General features: G+C 40.2%; 1 non-coding gene across 1 annotated transcript; it reads right to left on the reverse strand.

The window, feature by feature from the left end:
• Nucleotides 1-10,457: 10,457 nt before the first annotated feature.
• On the reverse strand, nucleotides 10,458-10,564 carry LOC126250460 (U6 spliceosomal RNA). Its single transcript, XR_007545695.1, has one exon. It is a non-coding gene; the product is annotated as a U6 spliceosomal RNA (small nuclear RNA).
• Between the last annotated feature and the right edge of the window lie 2,067 nt (nucleotides 10,565-12,631).

Raw genomic sequence — 12,631 nt, forward strand, 5'->3', positions numbered from 1 at the left:
AGAGATTTTTTTCCCACGACAAGAGATTTGGCACTTTTTTCCCTCTGCTCTTCAAATCGCTACCCTCACTCGCGTTTGCCGGCCGCGGTGGTCTCGCGGTTCTAGGCGCGCAGTCCGGAACCGTGCGACTGCTACGGTCGCAGGTTCGAATCCTGCCTCGGGCATGGCTGTGTGTGATGTCCTTAGGTTAGTTAGGTTTAAGTAGTTCTAAGTTCTAGGGGACTGATGACCACAGCAGTTGAGTCCCAAAGTGCTCAGAGCCATTTGAACCACTCGCGTTTCGTCCACTATCTATCACCTGATGGACCGTGTTAATGCGTAGTCTTACCCAGACGCACGGATAACATCACAGCCCAGCATCCTGTGATCCACTTACTAGATAACTAACATGTTTACGGAGGTGACAGTAGAACTTTTGGTTTGGTCACCACGTTGGTGTGGGCATGGAGAGGCCCCATCTCTACCTCCACATTTAATCCGATGCTCAACAGTGACAAGTAGCAGATATCCAGTGTTCCACCAAGGCTCTCTATTTTAAACAAGTTGTGTCCGCAAATCATTATGTTGTAATCATCATCATACCAGTGGACGGATGGGATGGGTAAGACTGTATTGATACGGGACGATTTACTCAAAAATGCACCATAGTGGAAAAGTGCGATCAATTGTAGTAATTTTAAAAGATGTTCTGTAATTTCACCGCCAGCCAAAGACACAGCAGAATGTTTCCCAATTTCTGTATCATCGCTAAAGCACCCCTCCACTACTTTGCAAGTACCATATACTAGATTGCGAATGCTGATAGATGACTGGGCGGTATGTCCATTCAGACATAAACACCAAACTAAACCAGACAGCTTTCTCAATCGATGAATTAGCTTATCTACATATTTCGAGCACATCGATCATACTGCAGAATTTACCATTTCGACTGGCCATTTTTCCCTGCGTGGATGGGCGTCTAAGAATATCCTTTCATTCGTAGGATAAAGTCGAGATTGGCACATCCTTCTCACATTGTCCTTGACCAAACGGCGCTACAACACGACGCCAATTTAATCTGCAACTGACCATAAGTATGATGGTCTTACACATACTACATTCGACGTCTCATGAAGGAACGTGGCGAGTTTTGTCTGTAACTACTGTTCAGCGTAGACTGTTCTGCACCAATCTTACCCATATCGCACATAAAATGCACAATATATCCCCAGACGTCTGCATGTTGACGAGGCTAACTCCTCTTATCGGTGTACAGCAGACATGAGAGTATTGCTGTGATATAACAGACAGTTAAGAAGAGACATGTGGTTTATACATTATGGAGCACCAGACAGATGGAATTTGAAACATTTCACGTAAATCAACCACTCTATAAATTCTGAAGCATTACTCTATTTTCTGGAGACAGTAACAGGAAGGTACCGGCATGAGAGAAATGATCGTAGAGTATAAGCACACACTCTGATGGTTACAAGGTTCTGCGCCTCAAAATGCTATATTGTTAAAGCGATACTGTTTCCAAAGTATTAGTCATGCGAAATGCAACGCTCTTAATATTCTAATGCGGGATATATTTGTCCAAAATCTTACATACAACCACCACACCAAATTTCCTACTCCAATCACTACAGTGACCAATTTTAAAATGATAAAAGTATTTCCTTCTTCTGGTGTTATAGGACGCTATCGTCAGTGTATATCCGCCGCTCGAACTCTTATAAACCAATTTCAATGAAGCCAGGAGACTGCTTTTCTGTCTCTTAGGAAATTAAGTATTTTATACGTCAGTCACACTTCCTGCGTTAGTCGCGCTTATCATTAGTAGTAGTATCGGTATTAATGGTTGCGGCTATGTGTCACTAGGAAATAGAGTGAGGAGAAACCGACACGAATATTTTCGATAGCTGATACATTGAAGTTCCACCCTCACCCCGCTGCATGAAAATGAATGCAAAGAAGCAACAACTTCTTACTGGTGAGTAAGCACCACTATCAGTAGCCAAATGAGATGCAACTGTCTTATTGCTGTTTACAGTAGCATCAGGACAGCTCTGGTAGGATTGCTGTCGCTTAAAGAAATCCTGGTCTGGTATTAGGGAGTTTTGCTCATGTGCAGAATAATATAGCTGCCGGCCGCGGTGGTCTAGCGGTTCTAGGCGCGCAGTCCGGAACCGCGCAACTGCTACGGTCGCAGGTTCGAATCCTGCCTCGGGCATGGATGTGTGTGATGTCCTTAGGTTAGTTAGGTTTAAGTAGTTCTAAGTTCTAGGGGACTGATGACCACAGATGTTAAGTCCCATAATGCTCAGAACCATTTGAACCATTTTTTGATAATATAGCAATTTCATTCCAACACCACATCTCTCGAGTACACTTCCCTCGCACTACTGAAGGTGATATGAGTGGTATCAGTCCGCTCTCCTACACGACGCTCTGGGGAACAGCTTAAGTCTGACAATCGCATTGATTCGTCTCCTCAATATTTAAGGAATAACATTGTATGTGAGAACCAACCATAATTCGTTAATAGCTATATTCAACGGAATGTGTGAGAACACAGTTAGGGATTGGAAGACATGGGTTTCGCCTCCTTTAATATGGCGCCTCTTTGTAATAACTGTATATTCTTTGCTGAAAAATGTGTTACGAAAACCCATGTAGTGTGCAGGGGTAGAGGGAGAGCTAAAAGTGCGCAGCCAAAGCACATGTTTTAAGCTTTTCTTGGCCGTGAGTGTCCGGGTACCCCCCATGCATCTCAGTTCCCTGCATTTCATGGTACTTTATCTCTAATTTTATGTATTCTCAGTCAATTTACGTAATTTTGCAAGCATTTTCGCAAATTTACTTACTCCGTTGTATTTACCTCAATTTAACATATTTTCCATCAATTTGTCGTAGTTCTACCCGATTTGTCTCGTTTTTTAGCGATTTTATTTCATTTTGTCATATTTCTTTGATATTTCCATGTGTATATGGTCGTATTGCCTGCATACCCATTCGTTATTTGATTTTATTCGAGGGTATTTGCGTGTCCTATACACCAGCCTACTAAAAGATCCTAAGAACTCCCCTCTTCCTGATAATCCACATGCACGCATTTTCGATAGGTAGATCGTGGAAAGTATAGTAACACTCTCTTCATACCTAGATGAGACTCAATAATTGGTGGAGACTGAAAACTCGTAGTCTAAAAACAAATGCGTGTACTGCTACGATACATCAGAGAGCTTGCTTGGGAGTCATATAGCGTTGAACTTGATGGAAACTCAAAGTGTGGCACAGTTCTGCACGTTCATCGTATTTCCACTATACCGTGTAGGCATCTGCAACAGGTAATTGACATGTGTACAGAGTTGATTTCTGCGGCTGTTCTGGTAATTTATTACCGTAAGTATATGCTCTTATTCCTTGCCAGATGAGCTCCGCTTTCTTTTTGTTTAGACTTTCCAACCTTGATACGTCCTTAAATCCGTGTCAGTACATATAAAAACTGTAGATTCCGTGTATTTTGTTATCCTAGTAATAAGTTATTCGTTAGGTGACAGTGTTTCGACTGCACTTAGCAACCTGGAACGTGAGAGTTTCCCCTCTCCATACCTACAGAGAGCGCACTCCCGGCAACGAAAGTTATAGGTGAACAGTTAGCAAGTTACGCATTCGAACCGCAAACGTCCGCCGCTGACATCTCTACACACATATTTAGAGACTGTGCATGAGTGTTACCAATAGCTAAGTCTTGATTTAAACCAATATTTGGAACAGTATTTGGTCAGTAAACATACACCGCATTGTAGTGTATTCAATTTTTGCATTTAAATTAAAGGAAAGTATAAGAAAGGAAATTGTTTTTTTTTTTTTTTTGGTATGTGAATTTCGCTCATTACATCTGTAAATGTATGTTATACACGGCTGCTTTATGTATGTAATGATGCACTGTACCGTGCGGTTCTAGGCGCTACAGTCTGGAGCCGTGTGACCGATACGGTCGCAGGTTCGAATCCTGCCCCTGGCATGGATGTGTGTGATGTCCTTAGGTTAGTTAGATTTAAGTAGTTCTCAGTTCTAGGGGACTGATGACAACATCAGTTAAGTGCCATAGTGCTCAGAGCCATTTGAACCATTTTGATGCATTGTACGGCAGATGTTACTATATTAGGTTTTCTCTTGTTTTTCAGATTATAAGCAACTTTTGCACACAAGTTTCGTGACGTTAAATTATTATTTGGTGTTACTTACGACTTCTGATGTTCATCGATGTGTGTTGCCCTGAATATGAATTTACTCGGTCGGCATACTCCAGATGGTCGATTTTACGAGTTTTTGCGAGCGCATTTATTTCAACACTTCACTTCCACCTTGCATTGAGTACGGAATGTGTGTCTTTAGAATGTGTAATATTGCCAACTCCAATTGTGTGTTTACCCTTGGTCATCCTTCGTTTTTGCTGTGGTGTGTTTGTGCGGTTTCATATTTGTTCATTTGTTGTTTTTGTGTGTGTGTGTGTGTTTGGTGTGTGTGTGTGTGTGTGTGTGTGTGAGAGAGAGAGAGAGAGAGAGAGAGAGAGAGAGAGAGAGAGATTAATTCAGTGTGTGTGTGTGTGTGTGTGAGAGAGAGAGAGAGAGAGAGAGAGAGAGAGAGAGAGAGAGAGAGATATTAATTCATTACTTTTCAAGTTGTTTTTTACTTTATTTGTTTTTGTTTTAGTAACTAACATGATCAGTGAGTTTTTGTTTTTAATTGACTTCGCAATTTATTACTTTCCTGCTCATTACAAGGCACTTTATATATGGAATTTCATCTGTATTTTCAGACGTTTTTTGTTGTAATTGTTCACTCTAACAGGTTTCATGTCCTGTTCCATTATGGATGGTTCATCTTCATACTTTACCACGTGTTCAACACAGGTACAATATCTGTTTTCATCCTTCCAGCTTCTCATATGTTGTTACCTAGTTTTGAAGTTTCCCCCTGTCATTCCCAGATATCCTGATTCGCATTCAAGACATTCTAACTGGTGTGCACCTGCTCCTTGGTAACTATCGTTTGTCTATTGCTATCTATAAATGTTACTGTATTGTGTTTCTTGTTATGCAAGCAATACGTTATTTGCTTCTGAAGCAAGGAAAACGCAACAGTACAAAACGTTCTACGCGAAACGCAGTACAGATTCTCAACCACTATAAAACTGGTTAGCGCAAGTAAAGCTGTCAAGGGGCTTTATATTTCACATCATCTTCCTAATTTTACATATTTCATAATAAATTATTCTATTATTCTTCCCCCAGTATCATTTTCGGTAATGTTATGAGTATGTACCTTGATCACCAAAACTACCCCATACACTTTGACTTGGTACGTGCTTGCCATAAATCCACAGATTCAAAAAAATTATCGCTATGTCTGTTACTGACAATAATTTCAAGACCTTAAATTTAGTCACATAGTTAAAACTACAAATGAACTGTAGTGTTCTCCAATCTTGAGGGCAGTCTTTAAATCCAATGAAACAGTATCACACTCCCGAGAATAAAAGAGAAAGTGAATAGTACTACGAACGACAAGTTTGTATGTTCGTGGAAACTCGTGCAGTGCGCTCAGACACTGCACAGATACGACTAGCGCCCGGACAGCCACACGTTACCAAATCTGGCGTGCAACAGTGCTGAGCACTTCCTGCAGAGGAGTGGGGTGAATAATCGCACTTGGAAACACCTGTTACACAAGCGGCACCGATTTCGGTAAAGTGAGTGTTAGGCTGACCGTTTCGTTTCTAAAATATGTTTTATTCTAACTCATTTTGACGTCTCTGGAGAAAGAAAATCTTCTCTATATAAAAAAAAAAGGACATGTAATTCGCAAACAGAGTTCTAGCCAAAATCAGCCGCCTTTGCTCGTTCGCGAGATCCAGAGTGGTTCCGCACTGTCGTTTAGTGAATAGATTACGAGTTCACTGAGTATCAGACCAGGTTTATGAGATTCGGTTCAGGACATCTTTTGCGGATAGAGCTCAACACGTTGTTCTTATCTGAATCAATTATCTAATGCACATCGTTGGAGGCTTCGCAAGGCTATTCTCGAACGAAGCTGTTCGACACTGATTGTAAATAAATTAAAAGTAGCTGCAAGCCTTTGATTTTTAACATTAACGCCCGCTAAATATCTTAAATTCTGGATTCGTATATATTGACGATAATATTCCTGAAAAAAAAGTGTACTATTCGTAACACGAAGCTCTGAAAGCTGTTATCTTTACGCTAACAGCACGAACACCATTGTCTACAGGGTTTTCATCAACATTAGTCCATGGACACTGTACATGCAGATCGAAAGTGTACATTTTCCTATTCCGATGTCAAATATGGAAAAGGAAAGTATTCATTTTCCGTTTACAGCGTCAGTTTACGATAAGGAAATAAGTAATCTACAATAAAGTATTTACTACAGTCTGGCATCCACCTCAGATCAAACAGTGATGACTACATAACTTGTTACATAACATGCACAGGACACTCCTCACTGCTCTCATTCACATCCGTTTTGAATACGTCAGTCCCACATTTTAGGTACTGAAATGTAAATCTGCATATACATCTTTACTCTGCAAACCACTGTGAAGTTCTTGGGAGATGAAAGTCCCATTCTACCAGTTATCAGGGGTTTGTCCATTCGATTCACGTATGGATCGCAAGAAGAAAGATTGCTTAAATGTCTCTGTGCTTGTTGTAATTAATCTAATCTTGTCTCCACGATCCATGTGGGAGCGATACGTAGGTGTTGTAATGTACGAGAAGTTTTCAGTAAGCATTGCAAGAGATTTTTTCTGAAAGCAGGTTGGTCTTATACAGGATTCCAATACATCATATTATTGCCCATTCGTTGGGCTACAAACCCCTATTTTCCAACATGCTCTCTGTTCACTGTGATGGTCTTACGCCATCTTACTGTAGAGATGGAGACAACTGAATGAAAACAGTCGATTCAGTCGGTTGTTAAAGAACAATTGACCCATTTGGTTGTAGCTTTACAGATCGGTTTCACTATTTATTCTTTCTTTTGAGTGTCTCTGGGACCAACCGAATGGAAACAGGTGAATCCGACGGTTTTAGTTTTATATACGGTTGGACTATTATTCACTCACTTCTTTCAATTGAAACCAAACTCTGGGAGCAATCGAATGAAAACACAATCCGTTGGTGTTTTGCATGCTGACTGAGTTATTCATTATTTCTTTTCAAGTAAAACCAGTCTTTAGTTTTTATATTGTTTGAAGCATGTATTGAGTCGTTCATTCAACTGAAAGCACTGTTCAGTGGTTTATTTTACTGAGTTATCCAGTTATTAATCTGAGTGAAGCCAGTCAGTAATACTTTCACTAGGTGAAGTAAACCAGTGGTATGCAATACAGTCTTGGTTATACATAGCCACAGAGGGTAGCCTCAACCATAGGTGTACGCCCAAATTAAAATATGCAATATAATATTCATTTAATTATGTACTGAAAGATTAATTATTCTTTTCGCCATTTAAAATTGATGAATATATTGATGCTCATTAAATTGCTCCAGGTGCAATTAACAAACACGTGCCTAATAGAACATCACTGGGAGTACCAAGTTGAGCAAACATAGAAGTTATCTTAGGGGGAAAACATAGTGGGGCGGCAAGTCAAGAGTCAAGCGGTGTGTGAAGCTGCGCTGCTTGTAATGATATATATTGTCCAATGAGTTAGTACATAGAGGAGCGTCCTGTGGCTCTGGATACAGCATCGAGACGCTTCACTCTTTGGTCGGGAAGTCAGCATCGATTTCCCTGCAGCGCAGCTCCAGTCGAGACACATCACTAAAACTCTAAACAATAACGAACGTTGAAAATGTTATTTTATCCGTGAACGACCTGTGCGCTATTTAGTATCAGTAAATAAATGAACGTCACAACAGGTGCACTCTAGATCGCTTGTGGAAGGGTACAAGCAAGGATGACAGTTGCACTGGTAACAAAAATTTAGCATTACTTTCATAAATATTGAGGTGATGAAGAATACTATTATTTAAAAATCTACCGTTGGTATGTAATTGGTAGAGTTTGATGTATTTAATAGGATTATCAAAGAAGTACACTTCAAATTTGTCGCGCAATAGCAGAGCTTCAGATGGCAGTCGTCCTCCTTCTCTTGTTTGTCGTTTTTGACGTACAAGAGTTTTATCTATAGTTACCCCTGCCAGATGTCTTTCAAAGCCTTCCATGTCTATAATGGTATTTTGAACAAACGGGTTGCCTTCATTATATTATCTGCAGTTTCATGTTTTGCTGCAATAACTTTTGTCGGTATTCGCCATTTAGAGTACAGAGTGCCGAATGTGCATTCGATGCTTTTCCTTGACCTTGAGTGTCTAGCATTGAAAACAATTTCGTCTACAGTTAAATGACCAGAAGGGTAAGGGGTAAACAATGTAAGTGATTGAGGGTACGCCTCGTCACCAAGAAACACAAAAGGTGTTTTTACCTCTGTCCCTGTGTAAGTAGCTATCCTCTGGAATATATAACTGGCAACTTTTTATCTTTCCGTACAGATCTGAAGCTGAAAATGTAGCTTCCTCGTTCTGATTTCCATAGCCTCCTACATCACTTACAGCAAAGCTATATCGAGCGATACCTTACAACGGAATTCAGTGACGCAAGAGTAGGCATTGCTCTTGAGAAAACTTTTTATGGTTATAGAACATTGTCCCAGAATGTGGTGAGCAAATAATTCTCACTTGTTTCTCATCAGTATGCCCCTCACAATTAGGAAAATTCCGAATTTCCATAAAAGCATGACTTGTATGAAGAAACGCCGGCCGGTGTGGCCGAGCGGTTCTAGGCGCTACAGTCTGGACTCGCGCGACTGCTACGGTCGCAGGTTCGAATCCTGCCTCGGGCATGGAAGTGTGTGATGTCCTTAGGATAGTTAGGTTGAAGTAGTTCTAAGTTCTAGGGGACTGATGACCACAGCAGTTAAGTCCCATAGTGCTCAGAGCCATTTGAACCATTTTTGAAGAAACGTTTCTATTGTAGGTTCAGGCATATGTACTTTCTGTAAAACATTCGATAATTCTTTCACTGTGTCGTTTACAGTCTTACTTACTGTAGTACCTCCAGCTCTAAAAGCGAACGACAGACTTTTGAAGAATGCTCCTGTAGCAAGGTACCTGAAAAATAACAATGCTTATATAGCTCAGGTAGTAAGAAAAGCATTTTAAATGCTGTTGACTATCGGCTAACCGTTCCCCATGTTATCTAAACACTATGGAGAGAAGCGAAGAAAGAGGCAAACACGGCGCCACACCCCATTCAGTTGCGTCGTCCATTCCGGCACTCCCCACCCAAACCTTTGTGTTTGACATGTTCTGTTCACTTGACTTTTGTCCCTCTGGGCGGAAACCACTTCCTTCTTTCTGCGCTTTCTTGAGTTGAAAATATTTGTCTAAGAGAAAATGGGTGACAAAAAAAAATTATGAAGAGCCTAAGTTTAAACGTAAGAAAGTGGTTGTGCCGACGGAAACCTGTTTGGAGGCGCCGAAATACTTGGATGGTGGGGTCCTTATCCTAAGTAGCGTGGTTATGGCGCTGGACCAAGAGGCATAGTAGGCCAATCCATCGCGTACTGGTAAGTGGTGAAAACACGTCTGCTGATAACATAGCTGCCTTCATATTTATAATCAAATTCAACGAAATAGGCTTTGTTACAGAAAGGATCTATAAGGAGGACGAGATCGGCCTGAAGTTGAAGCAATTGTACCACAAGAGTCAGTTCCTAAAGTTAAACTAATTTACTGGTACCAGTGACATACGTAAAAAAACAGGGACCTTCCAGTTGCCATTTTTATGATTAAAAGTATGGTAATTGCGTATTTCTGAATATCGAGAAGAAGTGGTATCCCATCAGGCCTCAATCGTAATGTTTCCCGGTAACTGACGATCTAATGTTCTCTAATAAAGTTATAATTAATATTTTAAAAATAAAACGTAACGTTATGTTAATGTGTTTCAAAAGCGTTCCCAAAATATATCTGTTACCAATATATTCAAGGTTTTATGTAAATACCACAAAAATACTTTTTTCCAGTACAGCGAAAGATTTTGTCGTTATTTCCGGGACACGTATAATTTATTATGGAAATATAATGAAGTCACTAAGTTTAGCTGCATACAGACGTTGATCCACGTCAACGGGGACAGTGGAAAATGTGTGCCCCGACCGGTACTCGAACCAGGGATCACCTGCTTACATGGTAGACGCTCTATCCATTTTTTTTTTTTTTTTTTGCATTTTTGTTCGTTGTTGATCGTTGGGTTTGGTCGTTGCAGGCGTTACATGACATCCATTTAAGTTCGTTTTGTTGGTCGTTCCACTCAGTTTTTTATTACAGAGGCTAACCAGCTCTCTGACCGGACACGCTGAGCTACCGTGCCGGCGATATGTGGAACGCTTCACGATTTTGCATGTCATCCTTGCGCAGGGACCATGCTAATCTTCTCTGTATCGTTCCAATTTTAGTATATGTACCGCCGAAGCGAGTACGTCCACCTGAGAAACCGAGGACACAGAGGATATTGCGACTGCAGGGACTTATCTCCGGCACGCCTCCCGTGAGACCCACATTCCCAACTCATATATCTATAAATTATTGCTTAAAAATATGATTCAACATATTCTTTCACTTAGTTTTAAAAGAAATAGACAGTCTAACAAACATGTTCCTTATTTATTTCACTAAAAGAAGTGCAACATAAATTGAAAGGACTAAGGGGTTACTTTAGGAAGGAATTAAGAAAAATGCAACATGAAAGATCAGGCCAAGTAGCTGATTTTCTATATAAACAGAATTGGTCGTACTTCGTAAATATGGACTTTCTAAGACGGCAGTTTAAAACAAGACCTTCAAATGGAAACTTGAAACGACATGAGCAGTATAGCGAAAGCAGTGGAGTGGAATCGTCCACGGTAGCTGATACAGAGGCGAATGACAATAATGCTGATTCGCTGAATGTAAACGTAACATATGACGAGAACAAGGGCACTTACGAGTCACAATCTACAGGAGATAACATTGAGTGTACTAATATTCCAGCACTACCACCAGAAGAAGCAAACACTAGCGCGCGAAATAAAAAGCAACGCTTTATCCGTTCTAATGAGTTCCCGAGACAAAAAATACGGTTATGATAAAATACAGAAATCAGTGCAGCTAGAGGGAAAAAATTTTGCAATTTTGGAGAAGGAGGAGGAGAAAAAGAAGAAGAACACAGTAATGACGAAGATTACAAATTTTTTGAAAGCCTTCTTCCTCATATAAACTAATTACTGGTGTAGATAAATTAATGTTCAGGAATGAAGTGCAAAATCTCGTTATGAAGTCGCCTATGGTGCAGAGAAACATGTACAGACGTCAACAGTAAGTAGTTCATATGTAGTTGATTCAGAACGTTCTGTTTCTCGTGATTATTGTTCAGTAGCTGAAAGTTCACCTATGCCTCTCTTTGAGCAAACAAGTCAAGACCTCACAGAGACTGAAAGCGGTGGTATGTTGAATGACACTACCTACACCTTTTAACAAGTACTAGTTCTACGTGGCACACTTTGGTTTCTTTAGTAACAGAAATGAAATTGAATTGAAATTTCTGTTAATAAAACAATATTTCTCTACAACTGGTACTTTTTAGATTGTACCCTCATTTCACACGTTACATTTATTAAAAAAGGTATTACTGCTTTAAAATTAATGCGTTATGATGCACTCTTATTTGTTAAATTAATATTGCATAAAATTTCTCATACTTGTAGAGCTGTTCTGTCAATAAATGAAATCGTAATTAATTGAATGAAGCAGTAGTCATAATTTCTCCTTTATGCGAACTTTTGTTTATGATCTTTTAAATATTACGATTATTACTACTACTGTTACTACTAATATTACCGAGTTGTTTGCACTTTCATTATTCTAATAACACTTAGGAGAAAACATACCTTAAGGTAATGAGTAGCCTCCCTTCAGCTTCAGTTGGCTGCTTTACAAAGTTAACGCAATTTGCTTGCATAAGTGCCACAATCAGGTTGAAGATGTACCTAAATGTGCTTTAATCCATCCTCGTTTATTGGAAAAAACGGTTAGGAAATTTCTTTAGCTGGTGGCATAAATGGTGATATTCGCCGAATTTATTGCGTTCGTGATTTACGTTCATGGTGGACAGCATTAACTCCTAATCCCTCAAACCGATATGTGTACTATACTATTGTAACACATCGTCTTCGCTGTCCGAGGACATTTACTGACTGACAGTGCTATACGTATGTGAAGCGCCGGTATCAGCTTTATTCAAAAAACGTGGAGCTTCATGAGGCGCTTGACTCTTGGCTCGCCGCTCCACTGTATTTTCACCCTTAGGAATACGTGAAGAAGAGAAACATTACGAAATGTTTGCGACTATTTGCGTCCCGTTTTACTGAATAGGTGCGATGGTGATGATGCCCATTTTATTCATTTGCATTTATTTCGCCTACCCTGCATTTACGTCAGCGTCCTCCTGCTGCCAGAGCCCGGGTAGCAGACGGCTGAAGGAGGTAACCAGTCACCGGTAGCTCAGGATC

The sequence above is a fragment of the Schistocerca nitens genome, chromosome 3, assembly GCF_023898315.1.
Source record: "Schistocerca nitens isolate TAMUIC-IGC-003100 chromosome 3, iqSchNite1.1, whole genome shotgun sequence".
In the NCBI taxonomy this organism is placed as follows: domain Eukaryota; kingdom Metazoa; phylum Arthropoda; class Insecta; order Orthoptera; family Acrididae; genus Schistocerca; species Schistocerca nitens.